The sequence below is a fragment of the Apium graveolens genome, chromosome 1, assembly GCF_009905375.1.
Source record: "Apium graveolens cultivar Ventura chromosome 1, ASM990537v1, whole genome shotgun sequence".
NCBI classification, from domain to species: Eukaryota; Viridiplantae; Streptophyta; class Magnoliopsida; order Apiales; family Apiaceae; genus Apium; species Apium graveolens.
In genome coordinates, this window is record NC_133647.1 from 8,437,260 (window position 1) to 8,463,138 (window position 25,879).

The window sequence follows — 25,879 nt, forward strand, 5'->3', positions numbered from 1 at the left end:
CTCTCCACTCAATAGTTATATTTTTGAAGCATGGGATACACTTTATGTAATATCCGGGATATATCGTGTAATTATTTTTGCTATTATATAATTATTATGTGTGTTCAGTATCTATTCTGTGAGCTAATTGTTAAGTGTTATCTGTACTTGAATATTCAAAAATAATATTAATTGAGTATTTTAATTTTTATATGTCCAAAATAAAATATAGATAATTGTCATATCTTCCTAATTATTTTTATGTTGGTTTATGGATTTATAAGAATCATATGAAATTTCTAAAATCTTTTTCCGGGTAATTAAAATCTATTTTATAAAAACGGGAACCAACCGACGTCAACCGTTGTTACGTTTTTGGAACCCGAAACTCTTTCGAGAACTCCTTCCTAACCTAATTGTAATATTCCGAGCATATTCCATGTTTCGACTTTTTCGATCCGGCGTACGGTTTGTCCTGCGCGGGTCCCGGCGCAACATTTTCGATACAATATTTATTTCGGTAAATCAATAAAACCCGTATTTTCGATAAACGGGAGCTTTTTATTAAACTATCACAATTATCACTTCGTAATACGTGTAACCAGGCGCTGAGACCAAGACCGCAGTACAAATTGTACTGATTTGGATAATTATCCCGAAAACCGATACCGTTTGGATCAGTTTTTACAAATAAATGTACCGTTTTATATCCGGAATGATCCAACGGGATACAAATTTTCCGTAATTATAAATAGCCTTTTACCGTATTTTATTTCGTATCAAAATCATTTGCAGATAGTTAATTATATAATTTTCAGAGAAAAGCCCTAATTTCCTAAAATTGTTCTAAGAATCAAACAGCAAAACGAAGGCGTTACCGATCTCTGTTTTCAAAGCTTGAGTAACCAAAACGAAGGATTTGAAGTGTTCTATCAGATTCTGAGCTTTGTTTCACTGCAGAAATCAAGGTTATTTTTCTAAAAATTTATTTATTTTCGAATTTATTTTATTAAAAATATGAATTTTTGTTCGGATGATTGTTTGTATGATTTGATGATTGCATGTTGTAGGGCTTGTTTTCCTGATGATTTTCATATGTCATACGTCTGATTTGGAGTTCAATAACATGTTCAAATTTGAGTTTGATTTTGGAATTTCAAAATTAGGGTTTATAACCCGTATGAATGTTCTTAATTGAAATTTGGGGGTTTCTTATTCTGTGATAGATTGATGTTGTGTTATAGTGGATTGTGTTCTCTGTGAAATTTGCAATCTAGTCGTATAAGTTTCATGAACCAACGAGGTCTGTAGAGAAGGGAGTTGTGTTTTGAAGTTTTCCGATGTTCGCCGGAAACTGGAAAACTTCACGGCCAAATTCCGGCCAACTCAGGGATTGTTAGGATGAATTGATTGCATGGTTGTGTTCCTGATGTTGTGTAGATGTGATCTGGAGGTGTTGGTGGGGTGAGGACGCCGGGAACGTGTTCTCCGGCGAACCCGACTGTTTTCCGGCGAAGAGCTGGAAAATTACAGTTTAGTACCCCAACTTTTGAAAACGATGCAGTTAGGTCCCTGAAGTTTCCAGACTTTGCAAATTTAGGATTCCTGTTTATAAAATGTTTAAAAATCATATTTCCTATTTATTTTTATTATAAAAATTCATTTTTAAATTCTGAAAATTCTAAAAATTCTAAAAATTATTATTTTAATTCTGAAAATTATTTTTAATTCACAAATAAATCTAAATTAATTAGTTAATTAATTTCAGTTAATTTATAATTGATTAATTGGTCAATTAATTCGAAAATTAATTGATTAATTGATTTAATTAATTATTAATTGATTTTAATTAGTTATTTAATTAGATTTAATTATTTAAAAATGATTTAAAAATTCTGAAAAATAGTTTCGAGCTTTAAAATATTATTCTAAATTATTTCCAAGGTTCGATAATTATTCTAAAATTATTTCGGAGCTAGAATGGGCCAACCGAACCCTGTTTATTAACCCGAAATTGATCCAACGACCCGTTTTAATTCCGAAATTTTTTTTAAAAATCATTTTAAATACTAGAAAGCCTATTTATGACCCGAGACTTCTTTATAAATAATATATCATTGATTACATGATGTATTATGTGCTATATGTGACTTGTTAATTGACTATCGGTCTATATATTCGGTGTTTACTTGATTATTGCATAACTTTCAATCCGTTAATCGGATTTGGGTAAAACGAAGGGTAGATAGAAGTATGTGTTGAATAGAATTCCATGAGTAAATTATTGATAGATGCTTATGATATGTGAGCAGAAGAGGCAAGACGTAGGAAAGGGAAACAGGTAGTTGAGGAGTAAAACGGTTGTGATTGGAAGCGAGTGCAGTGTAGTAAGCTAATACCAGGCAAATGTTCTGAACTTTCTCGAGATATTGTAGTACTTGATAATCCTGTGATATTGCAAGTGCTTTGAAGCACAGATACCTAAATCCTGATTTCAGTTATTGTCCTTGAGCCATGAATCATATTCTTTCTAATCCATTGATTATTGTATACCCAAACAAGAACCACAAATCTACGATACTACTCTACAAATACATACAAACTAAATACGAAACACTGAAATGAACTATTATATACTCAACCCATGGTATCTTATACTTTGAAAGACCAAATCCTTGAAACCTTGAAACGTTGATTCCTTTGTTATCCAATTCTTTCATTACCCAGCATCCAAGCTTTTAAATTGCCTTATTGATCCTTACAAGGATTGAAACCCTTTCATTGTTAAACGTTTATTGTTGTTAATGATTTCGGTTATTGTTTATTATTGCATACTCTGTTATTATGTTAGAATTGGATTGTTTTTATAAAATTGTGGACCAGATTCGTGGTCAGACCATATAATGGTCAAGTTAGGCCAATGTGTGCCTTGGATCCAGTAGTTAGAGCAATGTTGTGTGCCTTGCTCGGGGTTAGTGCGTGACTGATCAGCAGCCTAACCTTGGTTTTTAAATTAAAAGTATAATATCCAATTCTAAATCATAATCCATTGTTCACTTGATATCATAACCATATTCACCTGATGATCATTATTCTCAGTTTTGTCATTGTGACTTGCTGAGCTAGTTAGCTCATTTGTGCGATGTTGTTTATATTCTTTCCAGTTAAAAAGGAACCAGTTGGTAAAGAGGATCCCCAGTCCAGCGCGAGAGCTAGGGGTTCAGGTTGAGAAAGCTGAGCTAGTAGGCTTCTTTTGGAATAATTTAAGTTTGTAAAAGTTTATAATAATGTTTAATACTCAGTTTGAATTTGAAATAGTTAGGATTTGAACGGTTTATAATATATTAGTGTGTTTGGCTTGTGTGCATACTTTAACCTGTTGCGGTCTGTGGTGGTTGGTAAGTAGGGTCATTGCATGTATTATTATTATCTTTATTATTGTTATAAGCAGGTTATAATTAAGGTGTGTGTGTGGACCCCAAACTTCTGACCCGGGTTTGGACGGTGCCACAGGTTTGGTATCAGAGTCACAGGTTATAAGTCACTGACACAAGCCTAGGTTGACGGGAATGGGTAGAGGGATAGGATTAGAAGTAAGGTATAGGATGATAGAACGTCGAGAGATTGAGTGTTATGGTATAACCGGTATTAGTATAGTTTGCGTCGTGGTACGAGATTCTTATATTACGATATGATTTCAGATAGCAGAGATGGCCGACTCTTTTATTCCCGTATCAGCTGATCACTCAGAGCCTTCAGTTGGAGCACCAGCATCGGATCCACGTCCTGTTATTCCTCCAGCATTGGCTATTCTACCTCCACCGGTGTTGCAGCCCGTACCATTGCAGGCTATTCCACCTCCAGGCATGAGGCCACCTGTCAGAGGACCCCCACCAGCTGATTCAGATTCCACTGGGCATTCAGTAGCGAGTGCCCCATTCCAGTCTACATTGCCCCCAGTTCCTTATTACCGGTATGAGGCTCTTCTATTGGAGCGTGATTCCTTGTTGGCTCAGATTAGAGAGTTACAGCATATCATTAGGACTACAGATGTTGATCGTGGTGTGAGGGAGCTTCGAGAGGAGATTCATGTGACACGGAGGGTTCTTTTGGCTAGGCTACATGGAGCTACACTACCTGGCAGAGGCCCTGATGCACTGCTGGGCTGGGCTACTGAGGTGATGGAGGACTTTGAGAGGCTGGCAGGACCAGAGTTTCCTTGGAGCTGAGTTAGAGATTTTGAGATGGAGATGCTGAGCAGTGTTGTTATGGTTATGTAGTATGGACAGTAGTGTGTAGTGTGTATCAGAAGACTTTTGAGTTGTATTTATAGACTAGCGATGCTGACTAGTGAGTAGGTTGTTGTACCCTTTTTGCTTTTACTTTCGAAGCGTCTTTACGCTTGTACTACCTAAAACTTTTGATCTATATATCAGTACCTTTTCCTTTCCAACACTGTCATTTACTTTATTACACCTGTTTTACTTTACCTTATTTATTGCACCAGTATACCCTGTGATACCATGTACCCTGTTTTTCATAACTGTTTATATTTTGTAAAGAAGCATGCAATTTACTTAGTTACAACTGTTTTCAAAAAGAGATATTTCTATTTCACAAAACTTTTCTTTTATACAAAGATTTGATTCAAAAGCTAAATAAATTGATTGATTCTTTACAGAAAATGCCTTCCAGAAGAAATACCCACACCAACACCCAGAATGAAGAAACCAACAACAACAACAATAACAACCAAAATGATATATACCAGAATGTGAACCCAGGACCCATGGACCCAGCAATAGCCCAGATTCTTCAAATCTTGGCCCAACAAACAGTTCATCTGGCACAACAACAGCAGAGACAGACCAATCCCCAGGTAACTTTCAAAACTTTTCAGGCAGTAAACCCACCAGAATTCAAGGGTTCCTTAGAGCCAATTGAAGCAAATGTGTGGTTAAAGGAAATAGAGAAGGCTTTTGCCTTGGTAAAAATGAAAGAGGAGCAGAAGGTTGAATTTGCAAGTTACTATCTGAAGAATGAGGCCACCTATTGGTGGGAAATGGTGAAAACATTGGAAAGCACGGATGTTATTACTTGGGAAAGGTTTAAGGAATTGTTTTTAGAAAAGTATTTTCCTCAGTTTGTTCAGGATCAAATGGAGCTGAAGTTTTTAGAATTAAAGTAAGGGAACATGTCGGTAACAGATTATGAGGGGAAGTTTGAGGAATTGTCAAGGTATGTGCCGTCGTATGTTGATACTGATAGAAAGAAAGCTAAGAGATTCCAGCAAGGCTTGAAGCCATGGATCAGAAGGAAGGTAGCTATTTTTGAATTGGATACCTATGCCGGGGTTGTACAATAAGCTATGATCGCAGAGACAGAGAGTGAGATGTTCCAGAAAGAAAAGGAAAGTTGAGGGAAGTGAGGGTCAGTCACAAACAGGGAAGTTTCCAAATTTTAAGAAGGGCAAGTTTCAGCCAGGGAGAAATTTTAATTTCAGGAGATAAAATGCAGGAGACGGAGGCCATGCCAATCGTTCAGCTAATGTGAATCAGCCGAATTAGTTGAGATTAACTTTTCCAGATTGTCAAGTATGTGGAAAGAAGCATGGAGGAGTTTGTAACAAGTTGAATATGGTATGTTTTAAATGCAACCAGAAAGGGCACTACTCGAGGGAGTGCCAAAATCAGCCAGCAAGAGAGCCAGCAAATAAGGATCAGCCTATCCGGAATCCAGCAGTGAAAGTTCCAGTCATTGGATTTACATGCTTTAAATGTGGGAAGCCAGGACATATGGCCAGGGATTGCAAGACACCAACCCCAGTCAGTAATGCATTAAGGATTATGGAATCTACCCCAACAGTGAATGAGACTCCGAGGGCTAGAGTTTTTGACATGTCGGTGAAGGATGCGATCCAGGATACGGATGTCGTGGCAGGTACGCTTAATGTGAATTATTTATGTGCCAAAGTGTTAATAGATTCGGGAGCAACTCGATCGTTTGTTTCACAAGATTTTGTTAGTAAGTTAAATTGTTCAGTTGGGTATTTAAATGAAATAATGACTGTGGAATTAGCAAATCAAGAACGTGTAATTGTTAACCAAGTTTGTGGGAATTGTGAGATTGAGATTTCTGGTAGTAAGTTTTGTGTAGATTTGATACCGTTTAAGTTAGGAGAATTTGACGTTATATTAGGAATGGATTGGTTATCTAAGCATGATGCTTAGATAGATTGTCGAAATAAGAAAGTAATGGTGAAAACGCCAGACGAAAGAATAGTAACGTTCAAGGGACAGAAGCAGGTAAAGAAGTTCTTAACGATGATTCAAGCCAAGAAGTTACTACGACAAGGATGTGAGCATTTCGTAGCATATGTGATCGACAGAAGTCAGGAGCCAGCAAAACTTGAAGATATTCCAGTTGTAAATGAATTTCCAGACGTATTTCCCGACGAGTTACCAGGACTTCCTCCAGATAGAGAAATTGAATTTGCAATCGACTTAGCACCTGGAACCGAACCAGTATCCAAGGCCCCGTATAGAATGGCGCCCGTTGAGATGAAAGAGTTAGCAAAGCAATTGCAAGAGCTGTTAGAGAAAGGAGTAATTAGACCCAGCGTATCCCCGTGGGGTGCACCGGTATTATTTGTCAAGAAGAAGGATGGAAGCATGAGACTGTGCATCGACTATAGGGAGCTCAACAAGTTGACGATCAAGAATAAGTATCCGTTACCCAGAATTGATGATTTGTTTGACCAATTGAAGGGAGCCAAGTATTTCTCCAAAATCGATTTAAGATCGGAATATCATCAACTGAAGATCAAACCAGAAGATATACCAAAGACAGCTTTCAGAACAAGGTATGGGCATTACGAGTTTTTAGTGATGTCTTTTGGATTGACCAACGCCCCAGCAGCGTTTATGGACCTGATGAACAGAATTTTCAAGGAATATTTGGACAACTTCGTTATAGTATTTATAGACGATATTTTGATCTATTCAAAGACGGAGGAGGATCATGCGGAACATTTAAGGACAGCTTTGGAGATTTTAAGGAAAAAGAAGTTATATGCTAAATTGTCGAAGTGTGAGTTTTGGCTACAGGAAGTTCAGTTCTTAGGACACATAGTCAGTAACGAAGGGATCAAAGTGGACCCGGCAAAGATCGAGGCAATTACGAATTGGGAAAGACCGAGAACACCCACTGAGGTAACAAGTTTCTTGGGATTGGCAGGATATTATCGACGATTCGTTCAGAATTTCTCAAGAATTGCAACACCATTGACAAAGCTTACACGAAAGAATGAAAAGTTTATATGGAATGACAAGTGTGAAGAAAGTTTTCAGGAATTGAAGCGGAGATTAATCACAACACCTGTTTTGTCACTTCCAGACGATCAAGGGAATTTCGTAATTTATAGCGATGCTTCCTACAAAGGATTAGGATGTGTTCTTATGCAACATGATAAGGTGATTGCGTATGCGTCAAGGCAATTGAAACTACACGAACAGAAGTACCCTACTCATGATTTGGAGTTAGCAGCTATAGTTTTCGCTTTGAAGATTTGGAGACATTATTTGTATGGAGAAAAGTGTGAGATTTTCACGGATCACAAAAGTTTGAAATATATATTTACCCAGAAGGAACTTAATATGAGACAAAGGAGATGGTTAGAATTGATCAAAGATTATGATTGCTCGATTAATTATCATCCCGGTAAGGCAAACGTTGTAGCAGATGCGTTAAGTCGGAAGAAAAAGTTAAATGTATTATCCATACCTGAAGAGATATATAAAGAATTTCAAAAATTGGAATTGGAGATTAGAATTTGCAAGCCTGAGGAAGCAAAAGTGTACGGTATGATTTTCCAACCGGAGTTATTGGAGAAAATAAAGAAATGCCAGAAAGAGGTAATGGATCAAGATATAAATAGTTTGGTATGTGAGGAATTATGCACGCAACAAGATGATCAAGGTATTCTTAGGTTTTCTTCAAGAATTTGGATTCCACCAGTAACGGAGCTGAAAAATGAAATTTTACAAGAGGCACATAGTTCAAGATATTCCATCCATCCAAGGAGTACCAAAATGTACAGAGATTTAAAGAAGAATTATTGGTGGCCAAATATGAAGAGGGAAATTGTGGAATGGGTTAGCAAATGCTATACCTGTCAGAAAGTTAAAGCGGAACATCAGAGACCAAGCGGATTGCTACAGCCATTGGAGATTCCAGAGTGGAAGTGGGAACATATTGCCATGGATTTCATAGTTGGATTACCAAGGACAAGGGCTAATCATGATGCCATTTGGGTTATAGTAGATAGACTTACCAAGTCAGCTCATTTTCTGCCTATAAATGAAAGATTTTCGCTCGACAAGTTAGTTCATATGTACTTGAAAGAGATCGTAGTTCGTCATGGAGTTCCAGTGTTTATTGTATCTGATCGAGATCCAAGATTTAATTCAAGATTTTGGAAGAGTTTTCAAGAATATTTGGGAACAAGATTGAATATGAGTACGGCCTATCACCCCCAAACGGATGGCCAAAGTGAAAGAACGATCCAGACAATCGAGGACATACTACGTGTTTGTGTTATTGATTTCAAAGGAAGTTGAGACGAGCATTTACCCCTAGTAGAGTTTGCTTATAACAACAGTTATCACGCCAGTATTGGGATGCCACCTTATGAAGCCCTTTATGGACGTAAATGTAGATCTCCAGTATATTGGGACGAAGTAGGAGAACGCAAAATACTCGGACCCGAATTGGTGCAGCAGACAAAGGAAGTTGTTGAAATTATCCAGAAAAGATTAATAGCCGCACAAGATCGTCAAAGGAAATATGCAGACCAGTCAAGAAAAGACATGGAATTTGAAGAAGGAAGCTTGGTATTATTAAAAGTATCACCGTGGAAAGGACTAACGAGGTTTGGGAAGAAAGGAAAACTAAACCCAAGATATGTCGGACCTTTTGAAATCCTAAAGCGTATTGGCAAGGTAGCTTACGAGTTGGCTTTACCTCCGCACATGGAGCATATTCACAATGTTTTTCACATATCAATGCTTAAGAAATATAATCCAGACTCCAGGCATATAATAGAATATGAGCCAATAGAACTTCAAGCAGATTTATCATATGTAGAGAGTCCGATAGAGATTCTAGAGGAAAGAGAGAAAGTATTGAGAAATAAAGTGGTAAAGTTAGTAAGAGTATTGTGGAGAAACCCAAAGGTTGAAGAGTCAACCTGGAAGTTAGCAAGTGATATGAGAGAAAAGTACCCTCATTTGTTTTCTTAGAGATTCTGAGGACAGAATCCTTTTAAGGGGGGAAGGATGTAATATCCGGGATATATCATGTAATTATTTTTGCTATTATATAATTATTATGTGTGTTCAGTATCTATTCTGTGAGCTAATTGTTAAGTGTTATCTGTACTTGAATATTCAAAAATAATATTAATTGAGTATTTTAATTTTTATATGTCCAAAATAAAATATAGATAATTGTCATATCTTCCTAATTATTTTTATGTTGGTTTATGGATTTATAAGAATCATATGAAATTTCTAAATTTTTTTCCGGGTAATTAAAATCTATTTTATAAAAACGGGAACCAACCGACGTCAACCGTTGTTACGTTTTTGGAACCCGAAACTCTTTCGAGAACTCCTTTCTAACCTAATTGTAATATTCCGAGCATATTCCATGTTTCGACTTTTTCGATCCGGCGTACGGTTTGTCCTGCGCGGGTCCCAGCGCAACATTTTCGATACAATATTCATTTCGGTAAATCAATAAAACCCGTATTTTCGATAAACGGGAGCTTTTTATTAAACTATCACAATTATCACTTCGTAATACGTGTAACCAGGCGCTGAGACCAAGACCGCAGTACAAATTGTACTGATTTGGATAATTATCCCGAAAACCGATACCGTTTGGATCAGTTTTTATAAATAAACGTACCATTTTATATCCGGAATGATCCAACGGGATACAAATTTTCCGTAATTATAAATAGCCTTTTACCGTATTTTATTTCGTATCAAAATCATTTGCAGATAGTTAATTATATAATTTTCAGAGAAAAGCCCTAATTTCCTAAAACTGTTCTAAGAATCAAACAGCAAAACGAAGGCGTTACCGATCTCTGTTTTCAAAGCTTGAGTAACCAAAACGAAGGATTTGAAGTGTTCTATCAGATTCTGGGCTTTGTTTCACTGCAGAAATCAAGGTTATTTTTCTAAAAATTTATTTATTTTCGAATTTATTTTATTAAAAATATGAATTTTTGTTCGGATGATTGTTTGTATGATTTGATGATTGCATGTTGTAGAGCTTGTTTTCCTGATGATTTTCATATGTCATACGTCTGATTTGGAGTTCAAAAACATGTTCAAATTTGAGTTTGATTTTCGAATTTCAAAATTAGGATTTATAACCCGTATGAATGTTCTTAATTGAAATTTGGGGGTTTCTTATTCTGTGATAGATTGATGTTGTGTTATAGTGGGTTGTGTTCTCTGTGAAATTTGCAATCTAGTCATATAAGTTTCATGAACCAACGAGGTCTGTAGAGAAGGGAGTTGTGTTTTGAAGTTTTCCGATGTTCGCCGGAAACTGGAAAACTTCACGGCCAAATTCCGGCCAACTCACGGATTGTTAGGATGAATTGATTGCATGGTTGTATTCCTGATGTTGTGTAGATGTGATCTGGAGGTGTTGGTGGGGTGAGGACACCGGGAACGTGTTCTCCGGCGAACCCGACTGTTTTCCGGCGAAGAGCTGGAAAATTACAGTTTAGTACCCCAACTTTTGAAAACGATGCAGTTAGGTCCCTGAAGTTTCCAGACTTTGCAAATTTAGGATTCCTGTTTATAAAATGTTTAAAAATCATATTTCCTATTTATTTTTATTATAAAAATTCATTTTTAAATTCTGAAAATTCTAAAAATTATTATTTTAATTCTGAAAATTATTTTTAATTCACAAATAAATCTAAATTAATTAGTTAATTAATTTCAGTTAATTTATAATTGATTAATTGGTCAATTAATTCGAAAATTAATTGATTAGTTGATTTAGTTAATTATTAATTGATTTTAATTAGTTATTTAATTAGATTTAATTATTTAAAAATGATTTAAAAATTCTGAAAAATAGTTTCGAACTTTAAAATATTATTCTAAATTATTTCCAAGGCTCGATAATTATTCTAAAATTATTTCGGAGCCAGAATGGGCCAACTGAACCCTGTTTATTAACCCGAAATTGATCCACGACCCGTTTTAATTTTCGAAAAATGTTTTAAAAATCATTTTAAATACCAGAAAGCCTATTTATGACCCGAGACTTCTTTATAAATAAGATATCGTTGATTACGTGATGTATTATGTGTTATATGTGACTTGTTAATTGACTATCGGTCTATATATTCAGTGTTTACTTGATTATTGCATAACTTTCAATCCGTTAATCGGATTTGGGTAAAACGAAGGGTAGATAGAAGTATGTGTTGAATAGAATTCCATGAGTAAATTATTGATAGATGCTTATGATATGTGAGCAGAAGAGGCAAGACGTAGGAAAGGGAAACAGGTAGTTGAGGAGTAAAACAGTTGTGATTGGAAGCGAGTGCAGTGTAGTAAGCTAATACCAGGCAAGTGTTCTGAACTTTCTCGAGATATTATAGTACTTGATAATCCTGTGATATTGCAAGTGCTTTGAAGCACAAAAAACCTAAATCCTGATTTCAGTTATTGTCCTTGAGCCATGAATCATATTCTTTCTAATCCATTGATTATTGTATACCCAAACAAGAACCACAAATCTACGATACTACTCTACAAATACATACAAACTAAATACCAAACACTGAAATGAACTATTATATACTCAACCCATGGTATCTTATACTTTGAAAGACCAAATCCTTGAAACCTTGAAACGTTGATTCCTTTGTTATCCAATTCTTTCATTACCCAGCATCCAAGCTTTTAAATTGCCTTATTGATCCTTACAAGGATTGAAACCCTTTCATTGTTAAACATTTATTGTTGTTAATGATTTCAGTTATTGTTTATTATTGCATACTCTGTTATTATGTTAGAATTGGATTGTTTTTATAAAATTGTGGACCAGATTCGTGGTCAGACCATATAATGGTCAAGTTAGGCCAATGTGTGCCTTGGATCCAGTAGTTAGAGCAATGCTGAGTGCCTTGCTCGGGGTTAGTGTGTGACTGATCAGCAGCCTAACCTTGGTTTTTAAATTAAAAGTATAATATCCAATTCTAAATCATAATCCATTGTTCACTTGATATCATAACCATATTCATATGATGATCATTATTCTCAATTTTGTCATTGTGACTTGCTGAGCTAGTTAGCTCATTTGTGCGATGTTGTTTATATTCTTTCCAGTTAAAAAGGAACCAGTTGGTAAAGAGGATCCCCAGTCCAACGCGAGAGCTAGGGGTTCAGGTTGAGAAAGCTGAGCTAGTAGGCTTCTTTTGGAATAATTTAAGTTTGTAAAAGTTTGTAATAATGTTTAATACTCAGTTTGAATTTGAAATAGTTGGGATTTGAACGGTTTGTAATATATTAGTGTGTTTGGTTTGTGTGCATACTTTAACCTGTTGCGGTCCGTGGTGGTTGGTAAGTAGGGTCATTGCATATATTATTATTATCTTTATTATTGTTATAAGCAGGTTATAATTAAGGTGTGTGTGTGGACCCCAAACTTCTGACCCGGGTTTGGAGGGCGCCACACTTTACACCTGGCAACATGTGAACATTCAGTAAACAGTTAAAGCAGGAGTTAATGGGCACGTAAAATAAGCAATACTTATCGTGCACATGCAGTTTTTCAGGACCAACACGTTTACCACTAACCCATAATGATTATGACTGTTTTTATCTTACCCAAATATATTCTGATTTAAATATGACTGTTTCAGTTTTTACCATAAATAAGTCAAGTAAAGAATAATGCCACGTAAGCATCAAGGATTCCATCAAGATTTAATATCAGAACTTAAACTTATATCAGATTTTAACAGTCATCGGAATATGGCTTGTGAACTTAAAATGTGAATATCTTTTTATGTGATTCTTCATACAAATACTGACTTATTTTCTTCAGAGTTTAATCATCGGAACTTCCATCAGAACTTGTCATCAGAATTTATGCGAATGACACTTAACTGTTTATCAAAAACAAATTAATCACCACAGTAATTTTCATCATTCATATGGAGTGAAAGTGTGTGCATTCAAGAAATTATTAGATAAAGATTAAAGTCTGATAAACTTCAGTACATTTTAGAAATAAGGCATAACTAAAAAAGTGCTTAAAATTTGTCATTAATCATGAAGTCTACTATAGAATAAATGTATGCAAGAGTCCACCTCAACTGTTTGTGCTCATTTTATGCATCTTTTAAAATTCCTTTTTACAGTGGCTTCTCAGTGTAAGTGAGTCACGACTGCTTATCAGAATTTATGCTGTTGTCATTGTATTTCTCCAGTAATCAGAGGATGTGAAAAGTCACCAAGAAAATTTATTTGATTTTCTAATGCATATTACTTAATACCATAAAATCGGTAGTTGCATCGTTAGAGAAATTTATATAATACAACCAAATTTGCGAGCCTTGTCACAAAAAACTAGCAGTTTGACAACTAGCAAACTGAACAAGGAACATGTTTTTGACACAAGCAAAAAAACTACCAACACCAACCACCACCTTATAAACATATTTAATACTGCAACTACCTCACATTAAAAAGAAGGTTGGACAAAAAGACACAAATTGGACATGATAATTCACTTCTTCTTATTTGGAGTATTTTCTTTCTCACGGATGTGGTACTGGCTTGAGTGTTTGTTTTTTAAGCATTGCCCCTGCTCAAACATAGTTTGTGTTGTGAAAGACATGCATATACGATAACAAGACTAAGTGACAACCCTAAGAGTTGTTTGATAATCAATTTTGTATTCTGTATTGTATTTCTTGAGTCTGTAAAAAGGTTAGAAGATTAGATTGGAGGATTTTTTTGTGAACAGATTCAAGCTAAGCAATAAACTCTGGAAGAAGATCAAGTCATGATCATGCCTTAGAGAAAAGTGTAGAAGCTTGGAGTTGAATAAAGTTGTTCTATGAAAAATGTTCTAAGTCAAAATATCGACAAGTCACAGATCAACTTATATCGAGAAGTCATTCGAGAAGTCCAAAATGTCTTATAGAGAAGTCTCAGAGATATCGAGAAGTCAAATGAAGATGTAGAGAACTAAAGATATCGACAAGTTATTTCTGCATGTAGAGAACTCAGAGATATCTAGAAGTCAAATGAAGATGTGAAAAATTGGAGATATCGAAAAGTAAATTTTTCATATAGAGATCTCAGAAATATCAACAAGTTAAAATGTGTATATAGAGATCTCAGAGATATCGACAAGTCATTTTTTGCAATGCACTTGGGTCTTCCCTTCCACATATTTACTCTAGATCTCAAAGGAGTACTTGACTTTTATTTCCTTTTCTTTTCTTTTCTTTTGATAAGTGAGGCTTATCAGCATTTAGTTCATCCTTAAGATTTACTGACATCAGAATCTAACAGATAAGAAGCAAGAATCTAGTTTGTGACTTAGTAATAAGATACACAAAGTAAACTTGACTAAGCTCAAAATCACAATTTGCTTGTGTTAATGAGATTCCACATAAACAACTAATTCAAATATGGGATTTCTAGTAAGTTAAAGACTACTAGGTCAGCATCTAGCACATTTATCCTCATTGAATTGAATAGTCACAGAACATTCAAAACACTATCAGAGTTTAAAGATCCACATCAGATAACAATTAGCATTTAATGAATTTTAATTAAAGAACAGATTTCATGAAGATAAGACAATCTATAAACACTGATCATAAAGTCTGATGCATGAGAACAAAAACTAAGCGGATTTAGAGAAAGAACCTGAAACCATTCCAAGTTCATTTACCAGTCTTGTAAAAGTAGCTTCACATAGTGGTTTGGTGAAGATATCTGCTAGTTGTTGATCTGTTGGAACAAAATGCAATTCCACTGTACCTTCCATCACATGTTCCCTTATAAAATGGTACCTAATGCTGATGTACTTTGTCATTGAGTGTTGAACTGGATTACCTGTCATAGCAATAGCACTTTGATTATCATAGTAAATAGGGATTTTAGATAATTCTAACCCATAATAGCAGTTGATGTGGAAATTGACTTCTGTTTCTTGCGAAACCAAGAAACCAATCTGCCTCCAAGAAATTGGCAGCTTCCACTAGTGCTTTTCCCGTCTATTTTGCATCCTGCAAAATCTGCATCTGAGTAACCTATTAGCTTAAAATCTGATTCTCTAGGATACCACAATCTCAGATCAGCTATACCCTTAAGGTATTTGAAAATTCTCTTTAATTGAGGTTCTCGTGGATCAGCCTGAAATCTTGCACAAAGGCAGGTAGCATACATGATATCAGGTCTACTTACAGTTAAATAGAGTAAAGAGCCAATCATACCTCTGTAGTTAGTAATATCTACTGGTGAGTCAGTATTTTTATCTAACTTGGTTGCAGTGGCCATGGGAGTGGATGCAGTTGAACAATCTTTCATTCCAAATTTCTTCAGTAAATTTCTGGTGTTCTTGGATTGACAGATAAAAGTACCTTCTTCATTTTGCTTGACTTGAAGGCCCAGAAAATAACTAAGTTCTCCCATCATACTCATTTGATATCTTGGCTGCATTAGCTTTGCAAACCTCTCACAGAGTTTGGCATTTATAGAACCAAATATGATATCATCAACATATATATGTACCAAAAGTAAGTCCTTTCCATGGTTGAGGTAGAGCAGTGTTTTCTCAATTGTACCTCTATGAAATCCACTTTGCAGAAGGAATTGAGCTAAAGTCTCATACCATGCTCTTGGAGCTTGCTTAAGGCCATAAAGTGCTTTGTCAAGCATGTAGACATGATTTGGAAATTTTGAATCTACAAAGCCTAGAGGTTGTTCAATATAGACCTCTTCTTCCAATTCTCCATTAAAAAATAGCACTTTTCACATCCATTTGAAAGACTTTAAAATTTTTGTGAGTAGCATAAGCCAAAAAGAACCTTATGGCTTCTAATCTAGCAACTGGTGCAAATGTTTCACCATAATCAATACCCTCATGTTGAGAGTAGCCTTTAACAACCAACCTTGATTTATTCCTTGTAATTATGCCATCACTATCAGTTTTATTTCTGAACACCCATTTTGTGCCAACAACTGATCTGTACTTTGGTCCTGGCACTAGGGTCTAGACTTTATTTCTTTCAAATTCATTTAACTCTTCCTGCATTGCTTGCACCCAATCAGCATCTTGAAGAGCTTCTTCCACTTTCTTTGGTTCATTCTGAGATAGAAAAGAATGATAGAGACATTCATTTGATGTTGCAGTTCTAGTTTTGACACCTACATCAGGATCTCCAATAATTATGTCAGGTGTATGTGATTTGGTCCACTTCCTTGCAGATTGAAGTTGACTTCTAGAACTGGATCCTCCCCATGATCCATGATGTCTCCATCAGCATTTTCTGATGCTCCCCATGTAGTTATGCTCTCCGAGACTTCAGAATTTGACTTGGATCCTTCAGGATTTGAAGTTGTTGGATTTTAAACGCAGCGGGGGCATGGTAAAACATTTTTACACACATAAAATCTAAATAAAAGCATATAAATCATGAATAAAAATTCGAGGGATCGAATCTAACCTTTAAAAATAATTCGGAGACAACGATCAGAGATCCTTAGCAGTTGCTCCTCAAGTGTGAAGCACTCTACCGGTATTCACCAAGAAAACGATGTTAAGGAGGAGGAAGGAGGTGGAGAGAATTGGGGTTTCCAAACTTTTTGGGTTTTCGGATTCGATGTGGGTTAGAATAAAATAGGGTCTATAATAGTGTATTTATAGGCAAAATTTTCAGCTGAAATTTTCCATATATAATATTATTATTATCCCATTTATTATTCTCATTAATAATTAAAACACCTTTTAATTATTAATCCTTTTTCTAAACACTTTAGAAATAATTCTCTCTCTTGATTTAATTTCCAAAAATTAAATCCTTAATTAATAATATTAAGAACTTTTCTTAATTAATTTATAATCAATTAAATCTCATTTAATCAATTATTAAATTTGCCAATTAATTATTTATTTCATAAATAAATAATTATTAGCCATTATTAATTAATTCCTCCACCATTAAATCATTCTCTTTTTATGGTGTGACCCTGTAGGTTCAATATTAAGCCGGTAGTAGAAATAAATAATAATAAAACTATTTTATCATTATTTATATAAATTCTCTAATTTATTAAATATGATTAATTAATTAATCACATTTATTCTACATCGTGAGGGATACTTCTCAGCATATCGCGACTATCCGGATAATATGAATTCACTGCTTAGAATACCAAGAACCTATTCAGTGAATAGTTACCGTACAATAAACTCCTTATACCCTACAATGTCCCGATTAAATACAAGGCATGGATCTCGTGTCAAGCCTATCTAATTCAATCACTTTGCTTACCATTTACTATGCGTAGTTCTATGCAAATTAGAAACTCCTTTCTAATTTCATTTACTCTGGCCAGAGATTCCTGAACTAGCATAAGTGGATCAGCCTTGAACATTCGCTTCCTTCACTGGAAGGGGTAGATCCTTTATTGATCATACATTATCTTCGTGTACAAATTCCTATACCCAGAAGAGCCCTAATAATTGTCCCTGGAGACTAAGAACTAAACCAAAGCATAGTTCAGTGTACACAAGATGACTATGATGACCTCAAGTCTAAGGATACTTGTACAACTATCACTATGTGAACAACTGCTGACACGTGAGTGAACTCCATCAGTTGTTCAGCTGTGCGAGTCATGTTCAGTGAACTTATTCCATAATAAGCACCTACATACTAGCTATAGTGTCATCACACAAATGTCTATGAGAACAGACATCCTTCATAATGAAGCAAGCATAGTATGTACCGATCTTTGCGGATTATTAATTACCAGTTAGTAATCCTATGACCAGGAACTATTTAAGTTTAGAGTTATCATCTTTTTAGGTCTCACTATTATGATCTCATCATAATCCATAAAAGGCTTTACTCTAAACTATGGTATATCTTATTTAAACACTTAAATAGATAAAGCCCGTAATAAAAATAAAACAAGTCTTTTATTAATATCAATGAAATCAAAACAGATTACATAAAAGTTATTCCTAAATCCTCATACATGATTGGACTTAGGACATATTCCTTTCAATCTCCCACTTGTACTAAAGCCAATCACTCTGGTATCTAATACCCATCTTGTCTTTATGACGATCAAAGTGACTTTCATAAAGTAGCTTTGTGAGTGGGTCTGCTATGTTGTTATGTGTGTCAACTCTAATTCAATACAATACAAGAAATGTTACCGCGCTCCCACTAACCCTTTTATAAACGCATGGTTCATCTACGTTTTTGATAAAATCAAACTCTTTGATTGTCTCATCAAAACGAATGTTCCATCTTTCGAGAAGCTTGCTTTAAACTACATATGGTTCACAGTAGCTTACACACTAGGTTTTCATTTCCCTTAGAAAGAAACCATCTGGCTATATGCCAGATCTCATAGTCGTAGTAAGCGGCAATCGCAAGCAAAATCCGAACTGATTTTAACAGGGCTACAGGTAAAAGGTTTCATCAAAGTCAATCCATTGCCTTTGTTTGAATCCTTTTGCCACAAGCCTGGCCTTATAGGTCTCCACCTGGCCATCTGCTATAATCTATCTTTTGTATACCGTATACATAGATTCCATTCTGGATTTCATGGCACTATGCCATTTCTCTGAGTCAACACTACTCATAGCCTCATTATAGGTCACAGGGTCGTCATCATCAATGATCGACAACTCATTGTCATTCTCAATGACAAGGCCATATTACCTCTTAGGTTGGCGAGACACTCTCCCTGTTCTATGAATGGGCTGTTCCACAAAAGGTTGTTCAGTCAGAACAAGTGTTTCCACTTGATCCGTAGTAGTTTGTGCTTCTTGAACTTCATCAAGTTCAATTTTGCTCCCACTGTTTCCTTCAAGGATAAACTCCTTTTCCAAGAAGGTAGCATGTCTGGATACAAACACCCGATGATCGGTGTAAAAGTAATACCCTAAAGTCTCTTTAGGATATCCCACAAAACTACATTTACGGATCGATATTCCAGCTTATCTGGGTCAACTTTCTTGACATAAGTTGGACATCCCCAAATCTTAACGTGTTTAAGACTCGGTTTCCTTTCTTTCCATATCTCATACGAAGTTTGAGGAACAGATTTTGGAAGGCACCTTATTCAGTAAATATGTTGAGGTTTCCAATGCATAACCCCATAGGAATACTAGAAGATTTGCATAGCTCATCATGGACCGAACTATGTCTAACAAAGTTCGATTTCTCCTTTCAGATACCAATCTGGAGGAGTCCACTGGGAGACTATACCATTTACTTTGAGATAATCTAGAAACACTCCATTAAATTATTCACCACCTCGATCTGATCGAAGAGTTATAATACTATGTTTGGTTGTTTCTCCACTTCATACTTATATTCTTTGAACTTTTCAAAGGCCTCAGACTTGTGTTTCATCAAACACATATCTGAATCCAGATCTATCATCTATGAAAGTAATGAAGTATGAAAATCCACCCATGGCTTGCGTAGACATTGGTTCACATACATCTGTGTGTACCATTCCTAGCAAATCTGCAGCCCTCTCTCCATGTCCACTAAATGGAGACTGCAGTGCCACTATGAAGTGAGATTTTCATCATCCCTTTTCTTTTATTAGTTTGTTCAATCTGAAGTAAATTATGTCACATTTATACAGACCATTATTTAAAGTACCACGTCCATAAAGAATATTATCTCTAAGAATAGAACATTCATTATTCTCAATAATAAATGAAAATCCAGCCAAGTCTAACTTGGGAATAATATTCCTCACAATCGAGGGAACAAAATAACAATTATTTCAAACAATAGTCTTGCCCGTAGGCCTATGTAAATGAAATGATTCTACATCTACAGCAGCAACTCTTGCTCCATTTTCATCAGTAGAATCACCTCATCTTCCTCAAGAGTCCTACTTCTCCTTGGTCCCTGCAACAAATTGCAGATTTGAGAACCACAGACGGTATCTAATACCCAAGTAGAAATTTGATTTAATGACATATTCACTTCTTTCATGAACATACCTGAATCAGAATCGGTAGTCTCACTACCCTTCTTCTTCTTCATTTCTGCAAGGTAAACCTTACAGTTCCTCTTCCAGTGCCCCACCTTGTTACAGTGAAAGCAAACAACTTTGCTCTTGAGGTCTTCAGCTTTTGGTGGAACCAGCTTTTCTTCACCTACTTTCTTCTTCTTGGAAGAGTTCCTCTTCCTTTTCTTAGGATTGGAACCTTCACCAATTAGAAGAACAGAACTCTTCTTAGGGGGAAAATTCGATTCCGCAGTCTTCAACATGTTGTGGAGTTCAGGCAGGCTGACATCCAACTTATTTATGTGAAAGTTCACAACAAACTGCGAGAACGAACTCGGAAGCGATTGCAAGACCAAGTCTTGGCTCAGCTCCCCATCCATGGCAAAACCAAGTTGTCCAAGACGATCAATCAAACTGATCATCTTAAGTACATGGTCATTCACAGATGATCCCTCAGACATCCTACAACCGAACAGCTCCTTCGATATCTCATATCGAGCTGTCCTCCCCGCCACATCATACAACTCTTGTAGATGCATGAGGATAGTGTGAGCATCCATATGCTCATGTTGCTTATGTAGCTCAATGTTCATGGAAGCTAGCATGATGTATTGAGCAACATTTGCATCATCTATCCACTTACGATACACAACATGTTCATCATTATGTGCATCACTAGCAGGTTCAGTAGGCATAGGTGAGTCAATCACGTATTCCAGCTTCTCAATCCTGAGAACAATTCTCAAGTTTCGAAGCCAGTCAGCATAATTAGGACCAGTCAATTTATGAGCATCTAGTATGCTCCTGAGTGATAGTGCAGAAGACATAACGTACAAAGTAAATCTGTAAATGATAAACACATAACAACACTTAGCAAATATTCGATTTCATTTCAAAACACTATATGAATCGGGTCTTTATTCATAAGTGGCTCCCACTAGTTTTCCTAATTTATTCAACCCCCTACATGAAAAATTAAGCATTCATAATGCTAGTGGTAATAGGGATCCTACATTCCATTACACAACCCCGGCTGTGGCACGAAACGCCATGTAATGTTCAATAGGCAGACAACTCTTGTCAATTACATCTAATGTTATTCCCTAATCAAACTTTAGCCTCTTGAATAATTGAATCACGGCTGTGGCACGACAAACTCAATATTCTAAGTCAAGTCTAACCCAACATTCCGTACAATTGAATCAGTCCCCAAAGGCCCACGGCTGTGGCACGTAACGACCTTTAGATTCTTATTCAATGTACACATCTCTATGTAATAGATAAGTATTTCTTATTTCGAAATCAAAGCCCTCGGCTGTGGCACGAAACGACAATGATTCAAAAATAAGAACTAATTTCTATCATGTTGGAAGGCTATGACCGACACAAGCCCGTGTCATTGGCCAATTACTACTTGATATTATTTAATTTTGGAGGGATTATATTACGTTACAATCATAATCATATTATAAAGAAATTCTTCCTTTTAAATTATATATTTCAAATCAATAATCAATAATCAGATGATTCCCAGATCGGGTGGAGCATTGTCAAGAGGCGTCACTTAATAACCCTTTCTTACAGATAGAAATCTGTTGTTGACAGAATCATCCTTTCACTCATATCGAAAATTCATATTCAATTACATGTTTCATAAACACAAGAATCTCATGATTGTATTCATAATATTATTATTAAGGTTATGAAACAATTTCACTATACTAGGTTATCTAACAAACGCCTTATGTTCATTTAAGTTCACCTAAATCTATCATCGCATGATAAACTAAGCATATATCACATATATAAACATGAATAAACATCAAGGTAGGCATGTTATATCATCTAGCACATTAGTCTAAGCATTATACATCTCTATGTATCACATGAAGCATTTAAAAGCAGTTAAAACAGTTAAAAATAACTTTAAAACACTTCATGGAAATATAAACAGTTCAAAACTTTTATATAAACTAAAATTGATCACTCCATTAGATCCGTCTCGGAAAAACGAATCCAACGGTATATTGCACGCCTAAAACGGAGTTACGAAACTCCCAGAAAATCAAATTTAAAATCAACAGACGGGCTGTAACGCATTACAGGAACGCGTTACAATCCCTGTAACGCATTCCGGTGATGCGTTACACACCTTTTAAGCCATTTAAGGGTGTAACGCATTCCGTGAATGCGTCACAGGTGTGTAACGCATTCCCAGAATGCGTGACACCCCTATTTTTTTTTTTTTCTGCAGCAGCCGTCTTTTCTCGATACCCGTGTCGCCGCCCGTTCTCCTCTTTCTCCGTGCAACAACAGCAGACAACACAGATAACAGTACAGATATATACAAACATATATATATACTTTATATACATATATTTATACTTATTAAATTACGAATTTAATTACAAGAACTTCAAAAATTCATAATAAAAAATCTATACATCATAAAATTATGAAAAAAATACCCAGACGATCTACAACACTTGTAGAATCCAGATCAACATTCAAAATTATTATGAGAAATGATTTCTCATCAGAAAAAATTAATCCATGAAATAACTTGTAAAAATTATAATTAATTCATACAAGCATATAAAATTCTGAAATTTTTACCACAGATCTATATGCATACAACCTATGCTCTGATACCATTGTTGGATTTTAAACGCAGCGGGGGCATGGTAAAACACTTTTACACACATAAAATCCAAATAAAAGTATATAAATCATGAATAAAAATTCGAGGGATCGAATCTAACCTTTAAAAATAATTCGGAGACAACGATCAGAGATCCTTAGCAGTTGCTCCTCAAGTGTGAAGCACTCCACCGGTATCCACCAAGAAAACGATGTTAAGGAGGAGGAAGGAGGTGGAGAGAATTGGGTTTTCCAAACTTTTTGGGTTTTCGGGTTCGATGTGGTTTAGAATAAAATAGGGTCTATAATAGTGTATTTATAGGCAAAATTTTCAGCTGAAATTTTCCATAAATAATATTATTATTATCCCATTTATTATTCTCATTAATAATTAAAACAGATTTTAATTATTAATCCTTTTTCTAAACACTTTGGAAATAATTCTCTCTCTTGATTTAATTTCCAAAAATTAAATCCTTAATTAATAATATTAAGAACTTTTCTTAATTAATTTATAATCAATTAAATCTCATTTAATCAATTATTAAATTTGCCAATTAATTATTTATTTCATAAATAAATAATTATTAGCCATTATTAATTAATTCCTCCACCATTAAATCATTTTCTTTTTATGGTGTGACCCTGTAGGTTCAATATTAAGCCGGTAGTAGAAATAAATAATAATAAAACTATTTTATCATTATTTATATAAATTCTCTAATTTATTAAATATGATTAATTAATTAATCACATTTATTCTACATCGTGAGGGATACTTCTCAGCATATCGCGACTATCCGGATAATATGAATTCACTGCTTAGAATACCAAGAACCTATTCAGTGAATAGTTACCGTACAATAAACTCCTTATACCCTACAATGTCCCGATTAAATACAAGGCATGGATCTCGTGTCAAGCCTATCTAATTCAATCACTTTGCTTACCATTTACTATGCGTAGTTCTATGCAAATTAGAAACTCCTTTCTAATTTCATTTACTCTGGCCAGAGATTCCTGAACTAGCATAAGTGGATCAGCCTTGAACATTCGCTTCCTTCACTGGAAGGGGTAGATCCTTTATTGATCATACACTATCTTCGTGTACAAATTCCTATACCCAGAAGAGCCCTAATAATTGTCCCTGGAGACTAAGAACTAAACCAAAGCATATTTCGGTGTACACAAGATGACTATGATGACCTCAAGTCTAAGGATACTTGTACAACTATCACTATGTGAACAACTGCTGACACGTGAGTGAACTCCATCAGTTGTTCAGCTGTGCGAGTCATGTTCAGTGAACTTATTCCATAATAAGCACCTACATACTAGCTATAGTGTCATCACACAAATGTCTATGAGAACAGACATCCTTCATAATGAAGCAAGCATAGTATGTACCGATCTTTGCGGATTATTAATTACCAGTTAGTAATCCTATGACCAGGAACTATTTAAGTTTAGAGTTATCATCTTTTTAGGTCTCACTATTATGATCTCATCATAATCCATAAAAGGCTTTACTCTAAACTATGGTATATCTTATTTAAACACTTAAATAGATAAAGCCCGTAATAAAAACAAAACAAGTCTTTTATTAATATCAATGAAATCAAAACATATTACATAAAAGTTATTCCTAAATCCTCATACATGATTGGACTTAGGACATATTCCTTTCAGAAGTATCAGAGCTTCCATAATTATCAGAATTTGGCTCATCATAACTAGGTGAATCAGAAGTTGAAGAGCCAGTGTCAGGTTATGATGCTTCTTTAGAGTCTTGAGATGTGGTAGGATCTTCAGCTTGCTCCCCCTGGACAGGTGCATTTTCCTTTGGATTTGTTACCACAGATTCAATGACATCAGTACTTACAGGATCAGAGTATAAGTCATCAGAATTTACAGAATCAGATATTAAGTCTTCATTTTCAAATCTCAGCTGATCGTGATCATTGAAATCTTCGAGTCCAGTAATCTTCTTATCATCAAAAGATATATTGATAGATTCCATGACAACCCTTGTTCTTAAATTGTAGACTCTGAAGGCTTTTGTGGAAAGTGGATATCCAACAAAAATTTCTTCATCAACTTTTAGATCAAATTTTGACAGCTGCTCAGGTTGAGTCTTAAGAACAAAACACTTGCAACCAAATACATGAAAGTATTTCAGATTTGGCTTCTTTTTCTTCACCATCTCATATGGTATTTTTCCTTTCTTGTTTATTAGTGTTGCATTCTGTGTAAAACAAGCAGTCTGCACAGCTTCTGCCCAAAAGTAGGTTGGCAGCTTTGCTTCATCAAGCATAGTTCGTGCAGCTTCAATAAGAGTCCCGTCCTTTCTTTCTACAACTCCATTTTGATGTGGAGTTCCAGGTGCAGAAAATTCCTGTTTGATTCCATGCTCTTTGCAGAATTCTTCCATGATTGAATTCTTAAACTCAGTGCCATTATCACTTCTTATAATTTTAACAGAATCTTTGACCAACTTATCCAGCTGTCTAATATGATCAGTTAGAGTAAATGCAGTTTCATTCTTCTTGTGCAAGAAGTACACCCAAGTGTACCTTGTGAACTCATCCACTATAACCATAACATATTTCTTCTTTACAATAGACATGACATTGACGGGACCAAATAGATCAACATGCAGTAGGTGATAAGGCTCAAGAATTGATGACTCAGTTTTGCTCTTGAAAGAAGATTTTCTTTGTTTTGCCTTTTAACATAAATCACAAAGGCCATCAGGAGCAAATACTGATTTTGGCAATCCTCTCACAAGATCTTTCTTTACAAGCTCATTTATGTTATTGAATTTTAAATGAGAGAGTCTTTTGTGCCAATTCCAGCTTTCTTCAATTGATGCTCTCCTCAACAGACAGATTGTAGAACCATCAGAAGTTGTTGAAAGTCTGGCTTCATAC